Below are 7867 nucleotides of genomic sequence, written 5' to 3' on the forward strand. Positions count from 1 at the left end.
AAGCTAGGACTGTCCCGGGCTGGGGCGGGGCGAGGAGGCAACAGCCAGATCCCCCAGGGGGACCCTCCCGCTGGGTGCAGGGTCCGGTCCGGAAATCCCTTCAGCCGCCGTGAGCGCTCCCTCCCCTGCATTCCTGCCCGGCGCACACCACGGGCTCTGGCCCGCCACTGGGGCTGTCCTGTCCCCCAGCTTGCTAGGTGCTGAGAGCACAGGGCTGGACGTCCGGCCCCATCCACTCTGTGTCTCAGGGTCCTTTCCAAGCGGAGCCTGGGAAAGCCCACCTCAGTAGGTTGGTGGGGGCTCAATGAATCCATGGGAGAAGCCCGAGTAATATTAAGTCATTACTGGCCACATAATCTTTCAGGTTCCATTTCTTCATCAGCAAAATGAAGCCAATAATGGGATCTGCCTGGCGAGGTTCTGGTGGGGACTGAATGAGATGAGGAAGCCATAAGTCACCAGTATCCCTGCAACAGCCGGGGAAGCCAGAGCCCGGGGCGCTTCCAAGGGCCCAGGGCCACCCAGCTGGGATCTGGCACAGCCAGGACTTGAACTTAGCTGTTTGGGACTCTTTCTATGACATCAGCTTCCATCCTTACGGTGTCTCCACCACCCTTGATACAAAAAGAGCTGGAGACAGGGACACCTGGGTGGCTCGGTCAGTTAAGCGTCAGACTCTTTTTTTTCTTTTTAAATGTCTATTTATTTTTGAGAGGAACACAGAGTACGAGCGGGGGAAGGGCAGGGAGAGGGAGACACAGAACCCGAAGCAGGCTCCGGGCCGAGCCCGTCAGCACAGGGCCCCCTTGGGACCCTCCATCTCTCTCTCTCTGCCCCCTCCCACCCCCAAAAATAAATAATTAAAAAAAAGAGAGCTGGAGACAGCCCTCTTCCCCAACCTGGCCGTCCCTCCTGCCCTACTCATTCCTTCCAGGACAGTGTCAGAACCTCGACCACGGGGAAACTCTGAAGTGATTTCCTAAAGGGCTGGGGCAGGCAGCCGGCACTAAACTCTGGTGAAAGCCTATGCTGGTGTTGATGCCACCTGTTTATTTGCCCATCTTCCCCATTTGTCCAACTGTCCGTCCATCCATCCCTTCAACAAAGAAAAACAGCCAATTAAAAACAAAGCACATCTGCTTAAAACTCTTCAGGGGGCCTACGGTTCTTGGGATATAATCCAGCTCTGCTGTGACCTTGGGGTCCCAGGCCCCATGACCACACGTCCACCTACTTGCCCACCCTTACTGCTATCGGCCATTTGGGCCCCCTTTCTCTTTCCTCAGACTCACTCTCTTCCAACTACAACCTAGTGCTCAGTGCTGGGTGTTCTCCCAGCTCCCTGCATGGCCAGCTCCCTCGCACCTTCAGACTTCAGCTCAGACTTCAATTTAGAGAAACCCTCCCTGGGTGAGAACCTCTGTCAAGTAACTGTCCCTCCTGCCCAATGACTGTCATGGTCTTTTCTCTCCAGGGCTTGTCACATGGGGAAATTAGCCTATTTATGTGTATACGTGTTTACTGTGTCTCTACTAAAGGATGTAAGTTTCAGGAAAGCGGGGCTTGCCTCCCTTGGTCTGGCTGGTATCTCCCAGGACTGGTTCAGAGTCTCGAAAAGGGTGGCAGTGGTCACCGTGGGGACACCTGGAAAGCTCTGTGGAAGTGACAGGCAATCTCTCTTAGTACAACATCCAAGTTTGATTGGTTGTTTACAGTGTTCTGGGCACAGTTTCTACAAACTGCCTATTTTAAATCAATGTTTCAGCTTCACAATGACCCTAAAAGGTGGTACAATGATCACACCCACTTTGCAGATGAGAAAACAGTGGCTGAGTCATTTGTTGGCGGTCACATGACTGAGTGCAGCTTCCCAAATGGCCCTGGTCGGCAAGGGGAAACTGCATGTTAACTGGTCCCCTAAAGTGTTGGCCACTCACACCCCACTCTTGCAGGCTGAGGGTCTGAACCCAAGCAATCTGGCTGCCCTTTGTCCTCCCGGTCCCATCCCTGTGGTCAGCGGCCTCTAAGCCCCCAGTGAATGAACCCTGCTTCCTGGCATCACACCCTCTTCAATGTGGGCTGAACCTAGTAACTTGTTTTCAATAAATAGAAAGGGCAAAAGGTGACAGAGGTCACCTCTGGGATTAGCTTCCAAAGACACTGAGGCTTGTGTCTTGTGTGCCCTCTATGGCAGCAGACCTCAGCCAGGGATGACAGCTCACCTCTGCATTTCTAGCAAGCCGTTTTATTATCCTACTTGGGAGAGAAAAAAAGAGACCAGGGAGGGTAGAGGGACCGAGTAAACAGGGTACTGAGAGCTGGGGAGGGGGGCGTCTAAACGCTCACCCTCCCCACGGTGCTCTGCTCTATCACCTGGGCAGCACTGCCCAGGGAGCCCCAGCTCTGTCACCATCTGTCGCTGGGGAAACGATGCTGGCCCAGGGGGCCAGGAGTGGTGGAGGGTAGCACAACACGGGGTGTCCCGGGGAGTGGCGCAAAGACTTGGGTCCCCATGGTTCCTTTAGGGCTCTCTTAAATCTGTTTCTCCAAGGAGAAACTTTAGAAGGCACTTGACAATATTTAACATCCATTTTGATGGAAATCTTCCATGAAATAAAAACAGATCCTTCTTCAACATAGATATACCAAAGCCAACACTGCGTTTATGGAGAGACACTAGCAGCGTTCCCATCAAGGCCAGGGACAATCCCAGCAGGCCCCCCATCAGCACTGGTATTTAACGTTCTCCTGGAAGTCTTCTGCAGTGCAATTAGATCAGAAAAAGAACATAAAACAATAAAAGCTGGAGGGAAGGGTACAGTGTTATTATTGCTATTGTTGTTTATATAGAGAGAAAACCAAAGCCAGTGGACTGAAAAATGATGGGAGGCAGTAAGAGAATGCAGTAAGGTGTCCAGACGCAAAATTAATAGACAGAGATCCCAAGCTATTTATAAACGAGAAGAAACAGAAATACCATTGCGTAAGTAGGAAAACTCACATAACAGAATACCAGTTCACCCTAATTTAGTCTATACATTTAACACAAGAAAATACTAATAGCATTTTTTAAAATACAACAAGTTGATTCTAGGTTCGTAACAAAAACAGCAAATGCGTTTAAAAAAAATAGAGACCAATTTATTAAACTGTAGTCAAGTATCCCGCTGTACAAGAAGTAAAACGAGGGAGGTAACACAGGACGTGAACAGAGACAGACTCCAGAACATATCGGACTTTGGAAACGACAAGTTATTTCAAATGGGCCAGTAGAAGACGTTACGTAAGAAATGGAAAAGAGACAAATGGATAGCCACCTGGAGAGATATTATCCAATGGATCCTTGTATCACACCTATCGCAAAATAAAAATTCACCACGGATCGAAGATTTCAAGATGAAACATGAAGCCAGAGAAGCACCAGGATCAACGGTGGGAGGAATTTCCGTACGACCTCGAAACTGGGGAAGCCCTTTCTGAATATGACACAAACACCAGAGACCACAAAAAATATTTCACTCCATATAAGTTAAAAATATTTGCATGGCAAAGAAAAGAAAGTAAAAAGACAGTGACAACAGGAGGGGAGTGGGATATACAGTCTTCACTTGGGATGCTCTGCGGGTATTAAAAAGGATGAGGATGTGCTTCATGCCCAGATTTGGAATGTTCTCTGCTAGATACAGGGAGGTGAAAAATGCAATGATACGTGACCGTGTTTGCACAGGAGGGGAGGAGAGAAGAGTGGAAGAGATACTTATTTGTTTGAATATGTGCAAAATATCTCTGGAAGGAGCCAGAAGATACTGGGAGCAGTGGCTTTTCTGGGGAGGGAAGTGGGTAGCACAGAGAGACTGGCTTTCCACCCTTTGAAATTTGAACCACATTCCCGATCTTAAAAACCGAATGACGGGCATCTGGGTGGCTCAGCCAGTTAAGCGTCTGACTCTCGGTTTTGGCTCACGTCATGATCTCACAGGTTTGTGAGTTCTAGCCCTGAGTCGGGCTCTGAGCTGGCAGTGCGGAGCCTGCTTGGGATTCTCTCTCTCTCCCTCTCTCTGTGCCACTCCCCTCCCTCAAAATAAGTAAATAAATTAAAAACCAATTAAAATAAATAAAAACTAAATGACACTAGGATCTACCATAAAGGGACAAGTGAAAGAAACCTCACCTCATCTGTGGGCAGTGGGGGCGCTGAGGGGTGGGCCGCAGGCTGTGCATTCAGCAGGGAATCGGCCAAGGTGGGCCTACGGGCACCTGGGAGTCACTCAGAGCCGGGCACCAGCTCACCAAGGGGTGGGAGTGGCTTGCAGCTGGAGGTACTGAGCTGAGGGGGTCTTTTACAGTGTTGGCAGGAGTAGATTTTTGTATCTCTTTGGGGGAATAGTTTGACAATATCTATCAAAATTTTAAACGGCCCAGCAATCCTTTCCAGGGAATTTACTCTGTGGCTAATTTGCACAGGTGCATAAGGAGACGGAGATAATAAACTGGGAACAATGGTCCATCAAGTTACATAAATAATGTACTGATTAAATAAATTATGTACATCCAATAATGTACTGATTAAATAAATTATGTACATCCAATAATGTACTGATTGAATAAATTATGTACGTGGACAAAGGACGAGGAAGCAAACAAAGGAAGGTGGCGGGGTGGGTGGTAGGGGGATAATACATTATCGCATGGAGAAAGCAAAAAGCAGCGTGATGAATACGCTGCCATTTGTGAGAGTCACGTGTGCACACGGGCGTGGTTGTGCAAGCCCATTTCTGCAAGGACAACAGGACACAGGGGCCTGGGAGCTCAGGCAAGGGGCTCAGGAACAAAGAAGCTTACTTCTCACTCTGGACTCTGAAGTGTGTGTGTGTATGTGTGCGCGCGCGCGTGCACGTGCTTGTGTGCGTGCGTGTGGGTGTATTACTGTGGACACAGATTGCTTTTCTTGAATGAAGATTGTTCCTTTTTATTGTTAAGGGAGGTGGTTGGTAGCTCCTGTGTTTGGCCCCGGAGAAGTTAGACCTGCCTGTGCTTTGAGAACTTTTCTTTCTTTAAAGATTTTAAGTCGGGGTGCCTGGGTGGCTCAGTCGGTTAAGCATTCAACTTCAGCTCAGGTCTGATCTCACCGTTCGTGAGTTCAAGCCCCACATCAGGCTCTGTGCTGATACCTTAGAGCCTGGAGACTGCTTCAGATTCTGTGTCTCCCCCTCTCTCTGGCCCTCTCCCGTTCACACTCTGAGTCTCTCTCTCTCAAAAATAAACATTTAAAAAAAAAAAGATTTTGGGGCGCCTGGGTGGCGCAGTCGGTTAAGTGTCCGACTTCAGCCAGGTCACGATCTCGTGGTCCGTGAGTTCGAGCCCCGCGGCGGGCTCTGGACTGATGGCTCAGAGCCTGGAGCCTGTTTCCGATTCTGTGTCTCCCTCTCTCTCTGCCCCTCCCCCGTTCATGCTCTGTCTCTCTCTGTCCCAAAAATAAACGTTGAAAAAATAAAAAAAAAAAAAAAGATTTTAAGTCACCTCTATGCCCACTGTGGGGCTTGAACCCACAACCCTGAGATCAAGAGTCGCATGCTCCACTGACTGAGCCAGCCAGGTACCCCTTGAATACTTTTGATTAAGGAAAATGCCCCAGATAGCCTCCAAATGGTTTGAGCTCCAACTTCCCCTCTCACCAGCTCATACCACGGTGGAGTTTCATTTCTCAAAACCAGAGTGTCCCTGGGAAATCTTTTGTGGTTCTGGGGATATTGGGGTTTTTAGGGAATCCATACTGACCTCACCCCAGGCAGCACCCGTGGGAGAATTGGGAGTGTGATCTCTCTCACGGGGACAATTGCACAAGTGAGGGAAGAATGTGGGGCGGGCCATAGGGTCCTCTCTGAAATCCAAGTCAAGCCTCTCCCTTCCCTGATAGGAATTTGAGACCACAGCCTCTCTCCTCTGCCATCAGGATGTGCCCCCAGCTCACTGCTTCCCACTGGGGCTCCTCTGTGATCAGCTGAGAGTACCTTTCCAGTCCACCCAGCTACTCTCCCATCTCAGCAGCCACTCCTGGTGCTCTGCCCTACTTCTTGTTCCTGGGATATACCATGCCCTTCATGCCTCACCGTCTTTGCACATGCTATTCCCTCTTTTTGGGACCCTTTCCACTTGGCCCATTTGGTAAACTCCTACTCACTCACCAAAACCCAGCTCAAATATCCCCTTCTCCTTCACCTTCCTTAACTGTTCCCCCTCACTCACTCCCAGTTTTCCTTATTCCATTCTCCCTTCCACAAATATATATACATATTTATTTGAGAGACAGAGAGGGAATGTGCATGCACACAAGAGCGAGTGGGGGAGAAGGGCAGAGGGAAAGAATCTTTTTTTTTTTTTTAAGTTTATTTTTGAGAGAAAGAGACAATGTGAGCGGGGAAGGGGCAGTGAGAGAAGGAGACAGAGGATCCTAAGAGGGCTCTGCACTGACAGCATCAAGTCTGATGTGGGGCTTGAACTCAGGAACTGTGAGATCCTGACCTGAGTTGAAGCTGGACACTCAACCAACCAGCCACCCAGGCGCCCCCCGAGAGGCAGAATCTTAAGCAGGATCCACACTCGCTCAGCACAGAGCCCATGACCCTGGGATCATGACCTGAGCCAAAATCAAGAGTCAGATGCTTTAACTGACTGAGCCAACCAGGCTGTTCCTCCCTTGCACAAACGCTTGTTAAAGGTCTACCATGTGGCAAGCACTGTGCCATGCGCTGGGGACAAGGCAGGGACAAAACCAAGAGGCCCTGCCTGGTGGGAAAGACTGGCCTGAACCTTTATCACAAACAAATGCAAAAACCACAATCAAAAGCCTAGGAAGGAATCCAGAGGTCTTGGGGATGGGGGCTGAGACCACAGTTTGAGAACTGCTTCCTCAGGGCCACCTGCCACCAACACCTGGGTCGCACCTGGGCTCGGGGCCCAGCCCCGACTCAGCCTGCCCGGGTCCCCGAGCCAGGCCTGAGCAGTAACGCAGCATGGCCAGGGCTGGAAAACACCACTGATGGTTAGGCCGGGGGTCCCCTGCCCCCCTACCCGCCTTTAAAAATAACTTTCACAGGGAAAAGAAACAAAAGCTAAAAATAGCAACATATTAAAATGGAATATGCCAGTTGTCGGAAGAAGACCAAGTTCTGCGCTGCCCAAGGGTGGGGGGTTGTGAGGGAAGAGGGGTGGGCCTGACACTTAAAATGGAAAAATTGTGATTTATACAGTGACCTGGAGGGAATAATGGTTGAATTCATTATTCTAAGGGAGGACAAGGGAACTAACATTTATGAAGCACCCACGCTGTGCCAACTTCTGTACCAACCCTTAGATTCCACGTCTCCCAGGTCTCGGTGTAGGGTGCTTCTATAGCTACAATGTCAGCAGCAAAGGTAAAGAGTCTAGTTCTGTTAATGCCAGTCAAGGCTGGTACCCCTCCCAGCAAATGTGTGCAGGAGATGCTGAGACCATGGTCAAGGTTCCTGACCCTGGGATCTAGCAAGTGACGGAGGCTTGATCTGCACCCAGGACCTCTCCTCGGTCCACACCCAGTCCCCCGTCCCCACCCTCCTGGGCTCCCTTCGAGGCTTCTTCGAGGTATGAGATACATCCAGTGCCTCTCCTACACCTGATAGAACATTTTGCTCCCAGTGGGTGCATCAACACATCCGTGAAATAAGTGACCAAAGCACTGTGGGCTGATACAACGTCAGGAAACTGGTACCTTTGCTACCTCACGTTGCTACGGAATATTTTCCCCCACTAACCCCACATGTCTTAGTCTGCATTCCTCAAAACCAAAGCTTGAGACAAGGGATCGTGTGCTGGTGGGTCTGGGAAGCTA

The 7867-nt window shown here is 49.9% G+C and overlaps 1 protein-coding gene across 6 annotated transcripts in view; it reads right to left on the minus strand.

Moving 5' to 3' along the window:
- ARHGAP22 (Rho GTPase activating protein 22) overlaps nucleotides 1-7867 on the minus strand; it is a 180591-nt gene that overhangs the window by 39033 nt on the left and 133691 nt on the right. The gene's annotated exons all lie outside the window — the stretch shown is intronic.

This window comes from Herpailurus yagouaroundi, unplaced genomic scaffold (genome assembly GCF_014898765.1).
Source record: "Herpailurus yagouaroundi ecotype Mexico unplaced genomic scaffold, PumYag 163, whole genome shotgun sequence".
Taxonomy (NCBI): Eukaryota; Metazoa; Chordata; class Mammalia; order Carnivora; family Felidae; genus Herpailurus; species Herpailurus yagouaroundi.